This window comes from Nuphar pumila, chromosome 16, assembly GCF_984573655.1.
Source record: "Nuphar pumila chromosome 16, dmNupPumi1.hap1.1, whole genome shotgun sequence".
Lineage (NCBI taxonomy): Eukaryota > Viridiplantae > Streptophyta > Magnoliopsida > Nymphaeales > Nymphaeaceae > Nuphar > Nuphar pumila.
The window spans coordinates 49,258,219-49,280,054 of NC_143264.1; positions in this window are offsets into that span (position 1 = coordinate 49,258,219).

Genomic DNA, 21,836 nt, shown 5'->3' on the forward strand with positions numbered 1-21,836 from the left:
CTTACCCTCATTTACAAGAAAACATCTTTTGTCAGGATATGTCCATTTTAAAATTTATCTTTATTCACATTTTACTTGTCTATCCTTTTTCAGAAAACAGTGCGGTTGTCGCAAATTTTGGTGACAACTCGATCCCTCGTAATGGGATGTTTTCATTTTCAGATTATGATTTCCTCCTTTATTAAAATTTCTTCATCTTTTCTAAAAACCCCATTTATGCTCTACAGAGAGCATCAACGTTATCAGTTGAGTTAGACAAAGCTCAAAGATTACACTGCTCCACCATCCCAGTTATAAGCAGAGAGAGTAAAGGAATGGATTCTAAAAAATCTGTCAGAAAGGGCGTTCAGGACAGCAAAAGTGAGATCAATCCCGCGATATACCAATTATTCAAAAGGATGATGGTTGAGATATTGTCTGAACAAGCTGAAGCCAATTGCGGAAAAGCTCCCACAGAAGGAAAGGCACCGGTCACCTTCCCCATGAATGAACGCAGCAACATCAGTGTAGGAAATTCCAAAGCCAGCAGGGGCAGCAATCAAGGCAACCAGGGCAGCAACTTGGGAGAATATAAAGGCCAAATTGGGAAATATTGTGAAAACCGTGATAGACCTCTTCAATACAGTCCTCAGCAAAAAGGCAAGAAGCAAGAAGAACCAAAGCGTAAGGATTGGAGCAAGGATCGAGATTTCACTCCTTTAAATGAACCACTCGACAAAGTCCTTGAGTACATGTTGTCTAGCGGATTACTCAGGCTCCCAAAAGCCGCCAGCCCTTCCACAATCATGGAAAAATATATAGACCAGTTCTGCGGATACCATCGAGTAACAGGGCATGACATTGGGCATTGCTTCATCTTCAAGAATATCGTTCAGGATTGCCTTGATAAGAATCTCTTCGTCAAAAACGAAGAAGAAAGGCATCCAGATCTCCTAAACATGCAAGCTCAGTCCAGCTACCAAGCAGGGGTCAGCACTCGACAGAAGTCAAGCAAGCCGAAGAAAGCAAAGCATGAAGGTTGGGGTTATGATCGTCAGCTTACCCCTCTAGGTCAGCCGATCGAATAAGTTCTCCAATACCTGCTCGAGAAAGAAATGATCAAACTCCCAAAGCAGGATGATTCCTCTGTCACCAAAGGCAAATGGAAGAATCACTTTTGCAAGTTTCATCGAGCAAGGGGGCATGACACGGAGCGCTGCTTCATCCTCAAAAACATTGTGCATGACTACATTGATAAAGAGCTTCTGGTACCAGAGGAAGGAGAAGAGCAGCCTGCAGGTTCAACCGGACCTTTTCCAGACCAATCAGAGAATTGAGGATGCCAAGAGTTTTTCGCTTTCATCCCTTTCTGTCAGTCGCTTTATAGGGGCAAGTCGGCCCAGTCTTTGTGACTTCTTTTAGTTAAAATACTTGTAAATATTCAGTTTTGTTATCAAATTTTGCTCATCAATGAAATGTCGATTTTCTTTATATCTTTGATATTCAATACTTTCTTCTTTTTGCTATATTGGGCCATTAAATTTCTTTTTCAAAATTTGGGACAATCCTGACATCATTCATGAGAGAAATGCTATTACCTATGAGGGTCTTTTAAAAATCATGAAAATTTTAGTTCAAATATTTTATTACAACCTTTTTTAAAGATCAACCCTTGTGTTGATCATATTTTTCTACAAATTGGTTTCAAATCATTGCATTTCAAAGATCAACCCTTGTGTTGATCATATTTTCTGAAAATTGATTTCAAATTATTGCATTTCAAAGATCAACCCTTGCGTTGATCATATTTTCCAAAAATTGACTTTGAATCATTACATTCGATCAAGCCTTGTGTTGATCATATTTTCTAAAAATTGGTTTCGAACCATTGCATTCAAAGATCAACCCTTGTGTTGATCTCATTTTCCAAAAAATTGATTTTCATTACATTCAAACATCAACCCTTGTGTTGATCATATTTTCTGAAAATTGATTTCAAATTATTGCATTTCAAAGATCAACCCTTGCGTTGATCATATTTTCCAAAAATTGACTTCGAATCATTACATTCGATCAACCCTTGTGTTGATCATATTTTCTAAAAATTGATTTCGAACCATTGCATTCAAAGATCAACCCTTGTGTTGATCTCATTTTCCAAAAAATTGATTTCATTACATTCAAACATCAACCCTTGTGTTGATCATATTTTCTAAAAAATTGATTTCAAATCATTGCATTCAAAGATCAACCCTTGTGTTGATCATATTTTTCTACAAATTGATTTCAAATCATTGCATTCAAAGATCAACCCTTGTGTTGATCATATTTTCTAAAAATTGATTTCAAATCATTACATTCAAATATCAACCCTCGTGTTGATCATATTTTCTAAAAATTGGTTTTCAAATCATTGCTTCAAAAAAATTAACCCTCATGATGATCTCTCATGAATGATCCCCTTTCAAAGATTAGCTCTCGCGGTTAATCTTTCTTTCCAAAAATGATTTTCTCATCTTCTTCTCTCATTTTAAAAGATCCCACATGCAGGCAGGATCAAACTCTTTTTCAAAATTTTTCAAATCTTCTTTCAATCTTTATCAGTTTTATTTACCTTTATCAAATTTTATTAAAATTTTATTCATCCATTTTTATTTCTTATTGTCAATTCTTATTTCAAAATCATACCCTTTCAGGTTAAGGGATAAACCTGATGCCTCTTTTCCCATGAGGTATTTCTTTTTCCTTCTTTTTCTTTCTTTCTCCCCCCCCCCCCCCCCCCCTTTTCAGGTTAAGGGATAAATCTGAAACCTCATCTTACGAGGTCCTTCTTTCTTCAGGATAAGGGATAGTCCTGAAGGTCTTTCTCTTTTAAAGCTTCATTAATCTCTGCTAAATCTTTTTCTTCATCCAATTTTATCAATTTTATTTTTTAATTAAATTTTAATTCTTCCAATTCTTTATCAAAGCTTTTCATCAACTTTTGCCTAAATTTTATTCCTTTCCCATTCAGGATAAGAGATAATCCTGAAACCCCTCATAGAAGCAACAACGCTACCTGTGAGAATTCTTTTATAATTTCCATAAATTTTTCTTGATTCTTCTCTTTTGTCAAATCTTCCAACAATTTCTATCTCTTCTCGTCAGTTCTTCTCAAATTTTATTTTTTCTCCAGTCGAGATAAGGGGGCAATCAGATCACATGCAAATAAATTCAGTCCTCTAAACGGTCATTCTCAATCCCAGGTCCGGTCCTCGCACTGGCAAATTTTCAAAACTCAATCTTTTGATTAAAGACTTTCTGTCAAAAACCCAAATTCTCACTTGGGATTCTTCCCTTTATTCTTTCGTTTGAAGTTCTGAGTTCCGACCAGAACTTCCTTTTGAATCCAATCCTCGCATTGGAAATCAATCATTTCTTTAGAAATCTGAGTTCCAGCTCGGGTTTTTCCTCTATTATTTTTCGTTCGAAGTTCTGAGTTCCGACCAGGACTTCCTTTTGAATCCAATCCTCGCATTGGAAATCAATCATTTCTTTAGAAAACCGAGTTCCAGCTCGGGTTTTCCCTCTATTATTTTTCGTTCGAAGTTCTGAGTTCCGACCAAGACTTCCTTTTGAATCCAATCCTCGCATTGAAAATCAATCATTTCTTTAGAAATCCGAGTTCCAGCTCGGGTTTTCCCTCTATTATTTTTCGTTCGAAGTTCTGAGTTCCGACCAGGACTTCCTTTTGAATCCAATCCTCGCATTGGAAATCAATCATTTCTTTAGAAATCCGAGTTTCAGCTTGGGTTTTCCCTCTACTATTTTTCGTTCAAAGTTCTGAGTTCCGACCAGGACTTCCTTTTGAATCCAATCCTCGCATTGGAAATCAATCATTTCTTTAGAAATCCGAGTTCCAGCTCGGGTTTTCCCTCTATTATTTTTCGTTCAAAGTTCTGAGTTCCGATCAGGACGTCCTTTTGAATCCAATCCTCGCATTGGAAATCAATCATTTCTTTAGAAATCCGAGTTCCATCTCGGGTTTTCCCTCTATTATTTTTCGTTCGAAGTTCTGAGTTCCGACCAGGACTTCCTTTTGAATCCAATCCTCGCATTGGAAATCAATCATTTCTTTAGAAATCCGAGTTCCAGCTCGAGTTTTCCCTCTATTATTTTTTGTTCAAAGTTCTGAGTTCTGACCAGGACTTCCTTTTGAATCCAATCCTCGCATTGGAAATCAATCATTTCTTTAGAAATCTGAGTTCCAGCTCGTGTTTTTCCTCTATTATTTTTCGTTCGAAGTTCTGAGTTCCGACCAAGACTTCCTTTTGAATCCAATCCTCGCATTGGAAATCAATCATTTCTTTAGAAATCCGAGTTTCAGCTCGGGTTTTCCCTCTATTATTTTTCGTTCGAAGTTCTGAGTTCCGACCAGGACTTCCTTTTGAATCCAATCCTCGCATTGGAAATCAATCATTTCTTTAGAAATCTGAGTTCTAGCTCGGGTTTTCCCATTATTATTTTTCGTTCGAAGTTCTGAGTTCCGACCAAGACTTCCTTTTGAATCCAATCCTCGCATTGGAAATCAATCATTTCTTTAGAAATCCGAGTTCCAGCTCGGGTTTTCCCTCTATTATTTTTTGTTCGAAGTTCTGAGTTCCGACCCGGACTTCCTTTTGAATCCAATCCTTGCATTGGAAATCAATCATTTTTTTAGAAATCCGAGTTCCAGCTGGGGTTTTCCCTCTATTTTTTTTTCGTTTGAAGTTCTGAGTTCCGACCAGGACTTTCTTTTGAATCCAATCCTCGCATTGGAAATCATTCATTTCTTTAGAAATCCGAGTTCCAGCTCGGGTTTTCCCTCTATTATTTTTCGTTCGAAGTTCTAAGTTTCGACCAGGACTTTCTTTTGAATCCAATCCTCGCATTGGAAATCAATCATTTCTTTAGAAATCTGAGTTCCAGCTCAGGTTTTTCCTCTATTATTTTTTGTTCGAAGTTCTGAGTTCCGACCAGGACTTCCTTTTGAATCGAATCCTCGCAATTGAAATCAATCATTTCTTTAGAAATCCGAGTTCCAGCTCGGGTTTTTCCTCTATTTTTTTTTGTTCGAAGTTCTGAGTTCCGAGTTCCGACCAGGACTTCCTTTTGAATCCAATCCTCGCATTGGAAAACAATCATTTGTTTAGAAATTCAAGTTTTCAAAACTCGGGTTTCTCTTTATCTTTTTATTTCTGAAGATTCGAGTTTCAACTTGGACTCTCTTCTATTTCAAAGAAACCCCAACTGCCAGGCGGGACCCTCTTCTAAAATCCAGCCTTCCGGCTAGTCCATTTCCAAAATTCAAAGATTCAGGTTTACTCTCTTTAAAAATCCTTCTGTCCCCTTCAGGTTAAGGGATAAACCTGATGCCTCATGCTAACGAGGTATTTCTTTCCTCCCTTTCCAGTTCAGGATAAGAGGATAAATCCTGAAAACAGACCACATGCAGTTAGGATGCGATGGTCCATTGAATTCAGAATCTCTCATCAAATTTTACTTTCCTAGCTCATCTTATTTCTCAAAATTCTCAATCATATGTTAAGCTCATTTGGAAAATCCAGTTCTCGCGCCGGTAACCTTCTAAATTCAGTGTTCTGATCAAATTCTTTCCTTTTACAAAATTCAAGATCTGACTTAAATTTGATGTATTTCTAAAAGATCCAACACTTGTTGGACATGTATTTCAAACGTTCCAGCTTCTTGCTGGTCAGGCATTTCAAACGTTCCAGCTTTTTGCTGGTCAAGTATTTCAAAAGATCCAACACTCGTTGGGCATGTATTTCAAACGTTCCAGTTTCTTGTTGGTCAAGTATTTCAAACGTTCCAGCTTTTTGTTGGTCAGATCCAACATTCGTTGGTTATGTATTTTAAACGTTCCAGCTTCTCGCTGGTCAGCTATTTCAAACATCCCAGCTTCTGTTGGTCGGGTATTTCGAAAGATCCAACACTCGTTGGGCATGTATTTCAAACGTTCCAGCTTTTTGCTCGTAAGGTATTTCAAACGTTCCAGCTTTCGCTGGTCAGGTATTTCCAAAAGATCAACGCTCGTTGATCATGTATTTCAAACGTTCCAGCTTTTGCTGGTCAGGTATTTCAAACGTTCCAGCATTTTGCTGGTCAAGTATTTCAAACGTTCCAGCTCTTGCTGGTCAGGTATTTCAAACGTTCCAGCTTTCGCTGGTCAGGTATTTCCAAAAGATCAACGCTCGTTGGTCATGTATTTCAAACGTTCCAGCTTTTGTTGGTCAGGTATTTCAAACGTTCCAGCATTTTGCTGGTCAAGTATTTCAAACGTTCCAGCTCTTGCTGGTCAGGTATTTCAAACGTTCCAGCTTTCGTTGGTCAGGTATTTCCAAAAGATCAACACTCGTTGGTCATGTATTTCAAACGTTCCAGCTTTTGCTGGTCATGTATTTCAAACGTTCCAGCATTTTGCTGGTCAGGTATTTCAAATGTTCCAGCTTTCGCTGGTCAGGTATTTCAAATGTTCCAGTTTTTGCTGGTCAGGTATTTCAAATGTTCCAGCTTCTGCTGGTCATGTATTTCAAATGTCCCAGCTTTTTGCTGGTCATGTATTTCCAGAATCAAAAGATTGCAACTCAAGATCTCATCAAAATCTATATTGAGTGATTATTTCACAAAGAATTCATGAAAACTTTGCCAATTTGCTAAAAGCATTTGTTGATTCTAAATATTTTTACTGCACAAAAAGAATTTTCTCAGATTACCTCCAGTATTTCCTTCCAAAAGGTGAAACTTTTTGCGAAAAAGAGGTAAAATTCAAATCTTTTCTTGTTGATCAACCAAAAGGATGTAAGAAATGTCCTCGATATGATCAATGAAAGAAATCTTCAATGATGTTGAAAAGCCAGAAGTGAATTGATATTGATCTTGGCTATGGTGCATGTTTTAAAATGACTATTTGGCAATTAGGCAGTGAAAATATCTCGAGCTATAGAAAGAATCCACTCGACCCATATCTTCTCATTCGTTTAAAGTTGCAATCAAATATCCGCAAAAGGGATCTCTCAACTGTCGTCAAGATGAAGACGAATATGCGAGCAGACCCCCGGGGTCAAAGAAGATTTGGATCATCTCCGAGATGAAGGAGTTTGTGAAGGATCCTTCCAGGGAAAGTTCAGATCACCGTCAAGATGAAGGTGAGTGTGATGAGCCTACCGACAAACCCTAAAAGATATTTGATTTCTGCTATCATCTAAAGACCTTTTGAGCCAATGTCATCAATAGAATCCCTGAGATAAAAGAAGGATTAAAACATCTCCAAGATGAAGGAGTTTGTGACGTACCCTTCCCTGAAAAAGAGAGAAAAGTCAGGACATCTCCAAATGAAGGATGATGTAAAAGCCCGAGAAAGCCCAATGACTCAAAAAGAGTGCAAAAAAGATCATCGTGGGAAAACACCCAGATATCAAACTGCCAAAGTTGCCAGAAGTTATCTTTTCTCATGTAAAATTCTTTTATCAATATCTTTTCATTACTTGCTTTTATGAAATTAAGAATATTTCTTCTCTTCTCATATCAAGGAAATGGATAGCTTCCTTGAAGAAAATCACCAGCGCAAAAATTTTGAATTTGACTCTTAGAACTGAGGAGTTAACCTCATTGGAGGAAATACTCTAGGTAAAGGAGGGAATATCTTCGCACATACGTGCACATTTTTCAAGCATTTGAATCAGCTATAATTTTATCTTATGGGCAGAATTTTCTAGTTATTCCAAGAATGAAATAAACATTCAATATCGATTTTGGTGCAACCTAGCATTGTTTATATCTTCCAGAAGAGTTACCCCATTCAGTTGAAGTATCTCTCCTGTCCCATCACAGTTTCGAGAAATCTGTATGGTTGTTCCCACTCAGGTTAAGGGTCAAAACCTGAATTTTCTGCGAGAGGTCATTGATTTCAAAAAAGCAATTTTAGTCTCAGCAATAAGACGCCCAAAATCACCCCTTTTTCTAAGCTTTAGGAAGACCCTATTTTCCTCTTTTCGCAAAACCCCTTTCGGATTTGTTCGTCCAAATTCCGAAGGTCCCATTATGGTTTCTCCATTTGAGAAATCCGTATGGTAGATTTCTTATTCAGGCTAAGAGTTAACCCGGAACCTCGCCTCGCGAGGTATCTTCCTTTCAGGTTTGGGTTAAACCTGAGTCTCGTTTCAACGAGATTCCTCGTTTTGACGAGATGTTTTCTTCCAGTCTCATCATGGCTCTTCCCATCGAGGAATCCATGCTTTGTATATCCATCCAGGACAGGATCCTACTTGAGTTGCATTTCACGAGGCATTTTCCAAAAAATGTCCCATCAAGGTCCTCATGTATTCCTTTCCTCATCTTAAATTCATCTTGATATATCTTCGTCTCATCCAGGTTAAGGGCTAAACCTGAATCATTCCAAAAAGAGTATCTCGTCTCACTCATGAGACCAGATCAAAATTCTGATTTTCCACCATTTCGGGATTTTCACCCAAAGTCCCATCACAATTTCCTCATTCTCTACTCAATCATATCATTTTCGAGGATTTCAGCTCCCCAAAACCATTCAGGATAAGGTTTTAAGCCTGAGAGGTCATATTTTAAAAATTAATACTTCCACACCCAGTTCAGATCTGCTGACTGGGGCATTTTTCAAAATTTGGAGTGTTATCTTTGCCACTAAGCTCGGCTTTCAACCGGCTTAGTAGCAAAGAGGGGCATCTGTGAACACTCCAAATTTTTCAAAGATTTGCAAAATGACCCTTTTGCCCCTAACTCCATCTTCTGAGAAAATCAAAGCAATTTCAAAGCTAAATTTCAGTCATTCTTCAGATTTTCTGAATCAAATTCCATATTGATATATTCAAATTTAATTCCGGATCCGAATCCAGTACTTTAAATCCATATTTCCTCAAAATCCGGATCTAAACCCATTTCTGAAGAAATTTTCTCAAAATAGTTTTTTAATTCTCAGAAAAATTCCCTTTGTAAATATTTTTGCAAAATCACAAAAAAATTAGTGTTAATCTTTGTTTTCTCACAAACTTTAGGATTTTATTCTAAAAATACAAAAAAATTTGAAAAATAACATAAAAAACCAAAAAAATTGGGAAAAACTACAAAAAAAACGAAGGGTTTTTTAAGCTTTTTGAAGTCATTTTGCCGAAAACCTCATTTTTAAAACCATTTTATAAAAATTTCCTAAAAAGGGGACCTCTTTTATGAAAAAGTGGAAAAATCTAACGGATTCTCTCCTGCGCCTCTCTTCTTCTCTCTCCATCGTTAATCTCAAACGTCCCTTCCCCTTTTTCACCTTTGATCTTGAACAAACCCACTCTTGAATCCTCCACGGCTCCTTTAAGAAGAAGCCTCCACCACTTCTCGAAAGCATCTCTTACAATTGATCGCATCCATTATCAGCATCCTTTCACCCCGATCATCCGTCTCTTCGGTAACGATCCTTTACAATCCACCTTCATCCGAGCTCTCTCCTTCAAAGAAAAGCTCTGCAAAACAAGGATCATCCATTTTTTTATCGCATTCATCCATTATCGACACTCCATTTTCCTTCATGCTTGATAGAGTTCTCTGCTAATCCACCGGAGCACCATCCATTGATTCTTCTTAGCATCCATCACCCGTTGCCTACCGAACACTGTGATCAATTCCTTCTGATCGATTGGAGAAGACCCATCCAGCCTCAAATTTCAAAGAAAACAGCACCGTTCGATCAATCGAAGCACAGTTTCGTTACGGTGAGTTCCCTATCTATGTTCCTTCATTTTTTTTTTAGATTTTCCTGATTAAGCTTCCTTCCTTTTCAATTCGACCCTTTTTTTAAGCACTATCGAGGGCATTGATTTGCTTTTAGCGAAATAAATCCCTCTTCTGTGCGACAATAAATGGAATCTCATAATTCCAATATATTTTTTTTCTTCTTCTTTCCCTTGCAAATCATTTCTGAGTCCCTTTGATTTTTCGTGGGTTTTGAATATTTACTTGTATCTGACTTTCTGTTTTATTGCATTCTAATCGTCTCATTGTTTGCGATTTCTCATTTAGTGTTTATGATTCTCATGTTCATTCTAAATTATGATTTACGTTTCATTCCTAGTTTCATTTATACATAGCATCAGATGCTGAAAATCCATCGCATCTATTGATATGATTCACATCGCCTTATATGTTGGAGGTGCCTCATCCTCTTCTTTCTCCTTCTCTTTATCGCTCATTTCCTTTTTTTTTACTGCATTTCCCTTTCATTTTTCCCCTTTCTTTCTCTTTCCGACATTCTTTTTTTTGGTATTTCAAACTTGTGCCCATTGATACATACTTTGTAACATTAGTTCACGGATAACAAACTGAGTTACGAACAAGTAAAATCAAAAGGGAACAATTTTGTTCCTACATCTTTCTCGCATCTTCTGTTTTCTTTTGCGATTTCATTTTTTGATTAAATGCAGAATATCGGATTCAGTAATTCGATTCCTTCTCCATCTGTCGATTGATCCTTAGTCTTTATTTCCTTTTCATTCTGATTAATTACCTTTGTTTTTTTTTTAGTCATAATCAGATATGTTTATATGTGAATCATTTTTTTTTGTCATTTTGTATATACTTTTCTACCATAATATTATATCATTCCAAACCTGGCACCGTGATAGCATTGATTTTTATTCTGCAATTGAATCATGACCATCATCCTCTATTGCGTGGATGTTATTAGGTGATTCATGCTTAGGTAATATATTTTTCTTTTTAGGTCAATACCCACTAGCCTGCCTTACATCATACATAATCAGGTTCTCATACATTCGAACTATTTTTATCATCAATTGAGGTTTTATGGTTCAACTAAAAAAAAAAAAGAGGGGAAAACAAAGCTCTCATCTATTTTCTATTTTACTTTTCACTGATATCTTGATTGACATTTGTGGAGTGTTCCTGATTCATCGATTTGATTTCAGATAGTCAGCATGTTCTTATTTACAGTATGCGAGTGAGTTCCAAGTTGTCTAAAAAAAAATGCAGTAAACTTAGTCACCTTCAGTGTTGAGGGATACTTTGCTTTCCAGCTCCAGCGAATTCTCCTGAGAAAAATGAAGGATGACACCCCTTTGGGTTTGAGAAGACCGGACTTCCTATCAACTGGGGTCACCGAATCACCTTTGTTCTTTAGAAGCTGTGCTTAAATACAGATTACCCTATAATTATTCCTAAAACTAGGCAAATCAGGGAGTAATCCATTAACTAATGGAATCTCACTCTGGCTACTATGAGTGATAGAGTTGCCAATGTCTATTCATTAGAAAGATAAATGCTCTTATAACTATTCATAGATATCTTTTCTCATGTTTTGGTATAGTCTGTACCAGGTATTCAAGTTACTTATGGAAAGGGCTCATGATAAGCTATAACATTACATCTGATTTATTGAGAAGGCAAGTGTTCAACCCAACTTGCCGCAACAACATGTTTGTTTGGTTGCAGAATTCACTCTGAATTGCAGATTTGATTCATTGAGCGAATAGTTTAGAATGGCAGGTTCAAGGAGGTTCACCACTAGCTTCCTTATGTTCATCGTTACTCACTAACACATACACTGATTCCTCCTGTTTTCTTAATACCTCTATTTCCCTGTTTTACTCTTTGTGCACTACCCTTACATTGTTGATCACCTGCACACCCATCTTTTACACTCCACTGTGTACACCACCCTTCAACCACCTAAGTGCTTACAACAGATACTTTGTATTGTTGTAAGTGCTTACAACAAATATTTTATGTTGCTGTAAACACTTACAGTAAATACTTTGTGTTGCTATAAGTGTTTACAACAAATCTATTATATTGCTGTAAACACTTACAATAGATACTTTGTATTGCTGTAAGTGTTTACAGCAAATATTTTATATTGCTGTAAACACTTACAGCAAATACTTTATGTTGCTGTTAGTGCTCCCAGCACCTACAATGGTACCTTACTATCTCAGCATCTATTCCTATTCACTATTTCCATGTCACGGCAATCCTGCTAGATGCCATTGCTATATCACATAACAGCAAAACCCTCAGTTGTTACACCTGTCACCTTCCAGCACCTTATTTCATAACACCCCTGCAACCTGTCAACTATGTCCAGGACACCCTCCAGCCTAATGCAGCTACTCACCACATACATGCCTTTCACAACACTTTTCATTACAACATCATTATACCCGTTGCTTTCACTATAAACTTGTGTATCCTACAACAGGGTATGTTCACTTACACTCTCAACTCGGCTACATTTGTCCTCTGGCACACACACAGCCTTTACTAGTTGCATTTACTCCCCGCATCTTTGTGTATTTTCACCTGCAGCAGTACCTCTTCTCATTCACCACCTTGCATTTTCATTTTCAAAACCACCTGCTATATATGCATAATGTCATCTTTCCCTTATACATCAGTTCAATAGGTGTGACTGCATTATACCAAATAACAGATATATGTATTTTGTTTAGATATATACATCATGCTGTCTTAAGCTTCCATTAGGATATCTCTTGTGATGTATTGTCTCTTGTTTAGGCTAACTTTTGTTTTGCAGGATTTCTTCTTTGATCTAGAAAGCCTTGATATTTTCAGATTCAGTTCAAATAATGTAATAGTTAGATATTAATGAGAATTTTACATTTCCTGTCTTAGGTAGAATGGATGAGCATTGTAAAAATCATGAATTGCTTGTTTTCATGCATTTTTGCCTTTATTTCTTAAATTCTCACAAATGGCAACACGAATGGCACGTGCACCATTTCGTAAGAGGTAATTAATCCTAAGTTGATGATTTACATCAATGGCCATAGTCAAGATGTAAACAAAACTTAGGATTTTTATCTTTTATAAAATAACACTGGATCCACACTGGATCTTTTTAAAAAAATCATCATATTTTCTGTAAATATTCTCCTCTTTTATCAGAATTTAATCTAAAATTAACTCAATATATATACCAATGGCCATAGTCAGGGTATATTGAGAGTTAATTTCATTTTAAATTCTATAAAAGCACCAAAATGTATTTTATTCTTCACTTGAATTTAAATGTGGTTATTACATAATACATTCAATGACCATAGTCAGGAATGTATTATGCCTTCAACCTCATTCTTAATTCATTTAAAGAATGGAATAGCTTTTCAAAATCCAATTTCAATTATTTAGATTCATTCATCATTTAGGATAGAATTGCATCATATTTCCAAAATTCTTTTAAATACCCAAGTGATTTTGAACATCTTTTCTTCAAACTTCTATTTCAAAATTCCAATTTTATCTCAATTTCAAAGTCCAATTTGACTTTGGAATTTCAAAATCATTTTATATTCAAAATTCCAATTCAATTCAAAATTCAAAATTTCAAAGTTCAAATTTAACTTTTAAGTTTCTGATTTATTCTCAAAATCAAAATCAAGTTTATCTTCTCATCTTCAATCACAGTTTGAGATTGATTTTGAATCTCAAAAACCTAAATCTTCCTAAAGTTTTAAATTCAATTTGGGTTTTCAAAACCCAGATCCATCTTTAAAGGTCCTATCTAGACTTTTCAGAATCCGAATCCAAAGTTAAAACCTAATCCCAACTTGGATCCAGATTTCCAAGTGTAATCTCTACTTTTGGATCTCAGACTTCAGATCCAATTCTATTTTAGGATTCAGAACTCAAATTCTACTTTGGATCTCAGACTTCATATCCAATTCCATTCTAGGATCCAGAACTCAATTCTACTTTGGATCTCAGACTTCAGATCCAATTCCATTCTAGGATCCAGAACCCAATTCTACTTTGGATCCCAGACTTTAGATCCAATTCCATTCTAGGATCCAGAACCCAATTCTACTTTGGATCCCAGACTTCAGATCCAATTCCATTCTAGGATCCAGAACCCAATTCACCTTGGATCTCAAACTTCAGATCCAATTCCATCTTAGGATCTCGAATCCAACTTCACCCTGGATCTCAAACTTCAGATCCAATTCCATCTTAGGATCCAGAATCCAACTTCATTTTTTGATCTCAGACTTCAGATCCAAAGTCCATTTTAGGATCCAGGACCCAATTCTACTTTGGATCTTAGACTTCAGATCCAAATTCCATCCCAAACTTCAGATCCAACTTTCATCTCGGATTCCAAATCTTGGATCCAATTCCATTCAAAATTTCAGACTCAAATTCCATCTTGATTCCAATTCTTAAATCCAATTCCATTTCATCCCAGATCTCATATCCAATTCCCATTTCGATTTCTAAAAATCCAGAATTCAAATTTAAAGTCTCAACTCTATTTGGGATCCAAACCTTTGATTCAAATTCCATTTTGAACTCTCAAAACAAATTCTATCTCCAAATCTGAATTCCATTCCAAGTTTACTTTGAATCCAAAAACCAATTCTATTCCTCAATTCTATTTTGATTTCTCAAATCTGATTTTAATTTCAAAACTTTACAATTAAAATCCAAAATTACATTCCAAATTTCATCTCTGTTTTGATTCAAAGTCCATTTATGACTTTGAAATTTCCTTTCTTCTCCTTTTATCTCAAAACTTCAAAATCATCTCTTTCAAAGTTCAAATTTATTGTCTCAAACTCTGATTATTCCAAAAACTTAGAAACTTTAAAATCTTAAGTTCTGAGTCAAAAACCATTTCTTCACTCTATTTTCATCTCAAAAACACTTGGAAAATTTCAAAATCATTTTTTAAAAGCGAGCATACATTCTTGCATTGCACAAGCATGATTCTTTGTGCATTTAGACTTAGGATAAATTCTTAGATAATATTTTAGCAAAGCAAAAAGGCATGAAATTTGACCCTTGGTTCGATTACCCCTGGTAAAGGCGCCAGGAATGGTCGAACGTCGTACCGACGAATGAATCCCGTCTCCCAGTTTTCCCGCAAATATTTCAAAAATGGAGGCGAGTTATTTTCTCAAATATTTTCAAAATTAAGGTCAAGTGAGACCCTGCAAAAGAGTTCCTCTTCTCTCTTCTTTTCTTTTCTTTTCTCTTCTCTCTTCTTTTCTCTCTTTTATTTTTCTCCCTTCAAAAAGGAGGAAAATAGAGGTTAGAAAGGAAAAGAGAAAGAAGAGAGAGAACATTACGAGAGGAAACATTTTGCGATGATGACAAGCGCCAATTCAGAGACAAGGCTCCTATATTTTTGGGTTTTTCAAAATCCAAGTTTTATAAAGAAGAGAGTCTATGTGGCGACACCTCAGGGTGGACCCCACATCGGTTCTTTATTGGAATAAAAGCAAGATAGTGAATCCTCTTTTTGGAATTTTCATAAAAACCTAGATTAACTAGCAAATAAGAAATACTTGGCCTAATTGCCGAAATTTTGAAAAGAGGTGGCCCCTGTAAGGCGATTTTTAAAAGAATGATATTTGAAATTGCTGACAAGAGGGAAACATCTGAGATAAAATGGCTAAGTTCAAAGCTAAAATCCATATTGAAAACTATCCAGATCGCTTTCCTAAGATTTTTTTTTGAAATTCAGAGTCCTGGGGTAACATGAAAAGAATTGACAATTTTGAAGACCCAGGGTTTTGAAATCGATTTTGAAAAGAGTTAAAGACTCGAATCTGGATTGAGAGTTTTGAAATCGAGAGTTCTGGACCTCGAAATGACATGTTGTGTAGTGTAGTGATATGAAATGCTCATGCAATGATATGCAATGACATGTCTTATGAAATGCAATCCTGAACAAGGATTTGAAGATTCCCGTCTCCTGTCAAGAATAAAATTATGAACATCTGAGCTGAAATAGAGAAATTTTGAGAGTTGCAAATGAAATTTGGACTTTTATAAGTTCTAGGCTCAGAAAATGACCATTTTACCCTCCAGCGATCTCAAAGGACGAATTGTGATGTTTGGTGAAAATGTCAGGGAGGTGAGTGAAAATTTGGGGTGTTTACACTAGTACATGAGGTACAGTCATCCCCCTTGTTCGAACAATGATGTACAACGCATTATTATGGAATGCGTGAGGCTTTGAGAGATCCTCATTTGAAAAAGTGATCGGCGCATTAGTCATGGCCTGATTGACAATTTGGGCCATGTCTTTTGGAGTTGTACTGGGCTTTACTTTGATTTTTCTTAGGAGGTTGTCCAGTACTTGTTGGTGTTTGGTGGAAGCTTGGGCTAAGTCCAGAATTGAGACATTGGATAAAGCGGTTAGCGGCTTTTGAGTCGACGTCTCTCCTTTTTCTGTCATGGACTTGATGAAATGTTTAGGGAATTCGGGAATCCCTCTTGCTACCTCAGGGGATGCCCTTGCTGGTTCTACAGATACTTTCAGCTTACCAAAGGCTGAAATGATGTTCATTTTCTTGTTGTTGGGTGGTGCTTGCCGTAACACTAAAACTTGATACTGGGCTCAAAGATCTTGACTGAAACATGGCTTAATGTGTTTTTGCGGCTGAAAAGGTTGTTATGTAATCATCATTGTAGCATGCCGAAGAAAAGGCTGCTTTAGTATGTCCATTTTTTCTTCTTCATCTCCTTCCACTAGGAGATTCTTGTCAATATAATCCTAGATGATGTTCTTAAGTACAAAACAATTTTCAGTATTGTGTCACACTGCTCGATGGAACTTGCAGAATTGGTCCTTCAACCTTCCCATGGGCACAGGAGGATCATCCAACCTAGGCAACTTGATCATTTCTTTTGACAACATATACTCGAGCACATCCTCGAGTGATTGGTCAAGGGGAGTAAAGTTTTTGTCATAACTCCACCATTCATGCTTGGTCTTCTCACGCAGTTTTGGTCCTTGGTCCTGCTGAAGAGGCTTGTTGTATTGGGGAGCAAGTTTTCCTTTCTGATCTCCCTTGGTATTTGCATTGCCTGCGCCATAGTAGTAGTCTTTCTTCTGCCCCTTATGATAATTATGCTTGTTGTTATTGTTGGCGGAATAAGTGAAATGAGCCTTCTTTTTCTGCTTATTCTGGTGGTTCTTGGTGAAAGTGAAGCCTTCATAGACTTCGTTCTCCACGCTTAGTTTGAGCCATTCGACTCATTTGGTCAACTCAATAAAAGTTCTGGACGACGAGGTGGAGATTAAACCTCTCAGGGGCTGTGAAAAATTGTTGAGGATCAGTGACAATGCTTGTCTTTCTGATATGGGATCTCTCATCTTGTTGCAAGCTGACCTCCATCGGTGAATGAAATCCCTTGCCTTCTAATCTTCTCTTTGCCTGAGGTTGAAGAGATGACTCAATGTTTTGAGCGCCTCCGCGTTGAACAAAAATCGCTCAATAAACAAATTCACCACCTTATCAAATTTCTTTAACTCGATGGGGTCTATGTGTTCCGCATACCATTTTGCAGCGGTTCCTTCTAGGCTGCGGGGAAAGCAAAGGAATAAAGCTCTATTGTCTCTCTTGAACTTGGAGCATTCGACAAAGAACATGGCAAGGTGTGCTTTGGGGTCACCTGAACCATCGAACTTGATGAATTTTCTCGAAAGGTTTTCGAGATTATCGTCCCCTTCTAAGCCATCATAGAAGTCTTTACTAGTGAAGACTTTCTTGCCCCTATCGTGGGCTTGTAAATCCTTGACTACTCTTGCCATTTCCTTGAACTGAGCTTGCAGTGGATTTTCTGTGACCTTATTCTTCATCTTGCATGTAACCCCTTGCTCTTGAGTAGATTTTTGGAAAGTTGGTGTTATCTCGTATTCTTCATCAGTATCTTATGCTGAATCTGCTTCATCTGAAATGTCTTCTAGCTGAACATGCTTCTTTGAAGTTTCCACCGGTTTCTTGGCCATGCGACCCTGAACCTTTTGTCTGAATGGGTTCTTTTCTGTGCTGGTTTCAGCCTGCTCGCTCATCATTTTGTTCATCATCTTTTAGAACATGGCATACATTTGAGGGTCTATGCCATCGCCCTCTTGTTGGCCCTGACTCCTGACTGAACGTGGGGAGTCCATCTCTTCTTTTGAAGCTGATGAGTATGTGATGCACTGTGATGAGGTTGTCTTTCTTCCTGACCTTGTCTGAACCATCAAATGTGGAGAATACTCTCTGCAAGCAAAGACTTGGTTAGACTCTGAGAAAAAAAATTGATTTTGAAAGAAAGTATTTACTAGAAATATGGCAGACAATTGGAAGAGTATGAGCTGTCGCGGGAGTCACGACAATTACGTTGCCATTCTTTTGAGAGAATAGGAAATATGCGAGATCATCAAACTATGGTAGAGAGACAAAGAATTTTTTTGAAAGAAAATTTTATTTCATTGATGATGAATTTAACAAAGAGGAGGCGGGCAAACAATTTGTCACCATTCATAGTAGTCGGCAGACACTTTAGGATCAGGAAAGAAGTTGAGAGTAACAAAGGAATCTCAGCCGTAGCGGGCAAAATCATATGCCTCAGACCATTGCGCGGATGTGAGGTCAAATTCTGACATAACCCCTGATAGTAGTTGAGCTTCTACATACTGCTGTCTCTGAGAGAATTGCCAAACACATCGCTCTGGCTAATATTAGGTGCAAAAAGAAGGGTCCCAGTAACTTGAACCGCTTGCTATAAGCATATGTGTATCTGTGAGGAGATATCTGACGATCAAAGTAGTCCCAGATGACTTCTTCTTCTTGGATGTTGTCAATCAAGGATCGATATTGCGCCACGGGAAGGAGTTCTTGGCCATTATATCTGAAAGAACTTGCTCAGGCTGGAACATGCTAGAAGAACCACGACTGAAGTGTGAAAGTGCACCCTTCGACTAAAATGGACTCTCCGAGTGTGAAACGATTCAACCCTCGGTACAGGAAGGCGAGTGCTTCCATGGCTATGGAGAGATGACTGGTGATGTCTTCTTTTGAAATCGTTGTAATTTTTGAAAAGATTTTTATATGTAAAACATGTGAAAACCAGACATCAAATAATAAAAATCGGTTCTCACTAGTGGATGAGACCGAGTCGAACTCAGGGAACGGGAATATTTCATATTCAATCACACAAATCTAAACTATTTCTTTATTGCTGAATTATAAAATGTAAAATGTACGAGAAAAGTAAAAACAACTAAATATTATAACAAATAAATACCCTTCGCAGAGGGCGTAAAAAGTGATATTTACAAACCCAAAATCAAATTCATAATTCTAAACTGAAAAGTAAAAAGAAGCTTCTACTCTTGCACCCTTCCGTGTCACGTATGCGCTTCAGCTCCACTCCTGTGCTATCCTGCACAAATCAAACGAACACGAGCAGTACAAGAGATAGAAATAACAACTATACTAAACATATTATACTAATCAAGTGCTAACAACATGAAAGATAATAAGAAACACATCTAATGACAATTAAAACTATATTGAACAAATGACAATTAACTAAATTTCAATTCACTAACACTTAACTACATGAAATCTAACCATTTCAATTAACTAACAGTGAAGACAATTAACAACTAACACTTCATTAACAAAACATGAAAGTGAACTAGTGAAAAACACATGATTAAGGAATTGAAAACAGTAAAATCAAGGAATGATGAATAAAGAACAGAAATTAATATGAAACAGGAATACTTGTAAACTGAAAATAGGAAATCACGTAAAAATAAGGCTTGAAAAAAAAAACTACTTGATGTAAGCTACTGAATAAAAAGTAATAACTGAATAAAAAAAACTAATTAAGAGAACTGAATGTAAACATGAAAAGGAATTGTAAAACGGATATTCAGTAAAGAAAAAGAGAAACTAAAACAGAATTTGAATGAAAGAAAAGAAAACAGGAAAATAAAAAAAATCAAAAACAGGAAATTAGAAACAGAAAAAAACAGGAACAATTAGAAACAAAAAAAAAAACCGAAAAACTATAAACTGATGAATGTAAAAACTAGAATTGAAAGTTGCTGAATGAAGAACACCGTAAAACAAAAATTCATATAATAAAGAAATAGGAAATTGAAAAATACAAAACAAAAGATTACCTAATGTAAACAGTAAAACAAACAGAAAATTACAGAGGAAGAACGTAGGAAATTCGGAAAAAACAAACAAACAGGAAATTCATGAAGTAAAACAAACAGGAAATTACAGGAAATCATGACAATGTGAAACAGGAAATTAACTTTAACAAATGAAAAACAGTAAATCTGAAAATGAAAAAATGCAGAAAAGCAGAAAATCAAGAAAGAGAACAATGCAACAATTGAAAACAAGACATTATACAGGAAATTAGAAAAATTAGAAAACCAAAACATGCGATGAATGAATGAGAATGCAAAAGCAACGAATGAATGAAGATTATGAAATGAAATGCTATGCTGTAACAGATGAATCAAGGAAAGAGCAGAGAATCAAACACTAAACAAAGATTAGGAAAATCGACAAAATAGGAAAATCTAAACAGCAACACAGGGAATTAAATGTATACAAGAAAAAAACTGAAAATTGGATGCATAACAGGAATTGAAACAATACACAAGAAATACAGGGAATCAATAAGGAAATAGAAAATCAGATACGTGAAACAGAGAATTTAGGAAATGTGAGAAATCGAACATGAATAAAAACATAAGATGAGAAAAATTGTATGAAACAGGAAATCTATATCTGATACATTTTTCATTTTTCTTTTCTGAAATAAACGCAGCACCGATTGAAAAGACAAATAAGAAGAATGAAGAAGCTGAAGAAGAAGAAATAGAAGAAGTGAAGAAAAAAAAACTTACCGTGGACTGTAGCTGGAAGGGTTAGAGGAGAAATTGGACTCCTCCCGTACGTCGCCGCCGACTGAAGAAGCACCACCGACTAAAGAAACAGAGAAATAGGGAGAAGGGGAAGAAAGAGGTAAGGAATAGCAGGTGGTGGAGAAGGGGAAGAAGAGAGGGAAGAAAGGGAAAAGAGGGGAAAAGAAATGGGTTAGGCGCATAGGGGAAGACGTATTGTTTTTTCCCCATTTTCGGTTTTTAAAAACAGCAAACCGGTTTGAACCGGTTTGTTATTTTTTTTTCAAAAATTAAAAAAACTGTTTTAAAAAACTTTATTTGCTAAAAACCTCAAAACTAAACTAGTTTACTCTAATCTAATTCTACTTATTATTATTTTATATATATTTATTTTTATTAAAAACTAAAACTACTACGTAATTAACAAACATTAAAATATGTACTAAAATGCAAAATAAAACTACTTTTTCAAGCATTTTCTATTTTTAAATCCTTTTAGCACTTTTACTCGAAACAAACATAAAATTGGGTTTTTAAAATATTTTTTTATGAAATCATGCATATTTTAATGTTAATTAACCCTGAAATATATGCATGATCAAATACCTCCATGCTTATGTTTTGCTAGTCCTCGAGCAAACTAGAAAAATGCGAGAAATCAAACTATCACCTAACTCACTTTCGTAGGAATCACGGTTGCATTTAGCTCATGCAACAAGCCCTTTCAACCCCTGGGTTACCCTAGTGGACGAGTAAGGTCTCGTGAGGGTTTGCAGTGATGCTACCCACAAACATCTCTGTCATGTATGCAAAATATTACACATCCTCATAAGTAGTAGGTAATCAAAGACTTTATTTTCACCAATATTTCCTGTTATTTTAAAATCACAATATAATTAGAGTCTTTTATATACCACCACAGAAAAAGAATTTCTTTCACTTTTCTAAATATCACAATTATTTATGTTTTATTCTTAGAAAATTTAATAAAAACAAGTTATTATTTATCCATTCTCACTCATATGTTTTCTGCACAAGTTTTCTCAACCACACTTCTAAGCACTGAACTTTTTCTTTTTGAGCTCTTTTCTTTTTTTCTTCTTTTTTTTCACAT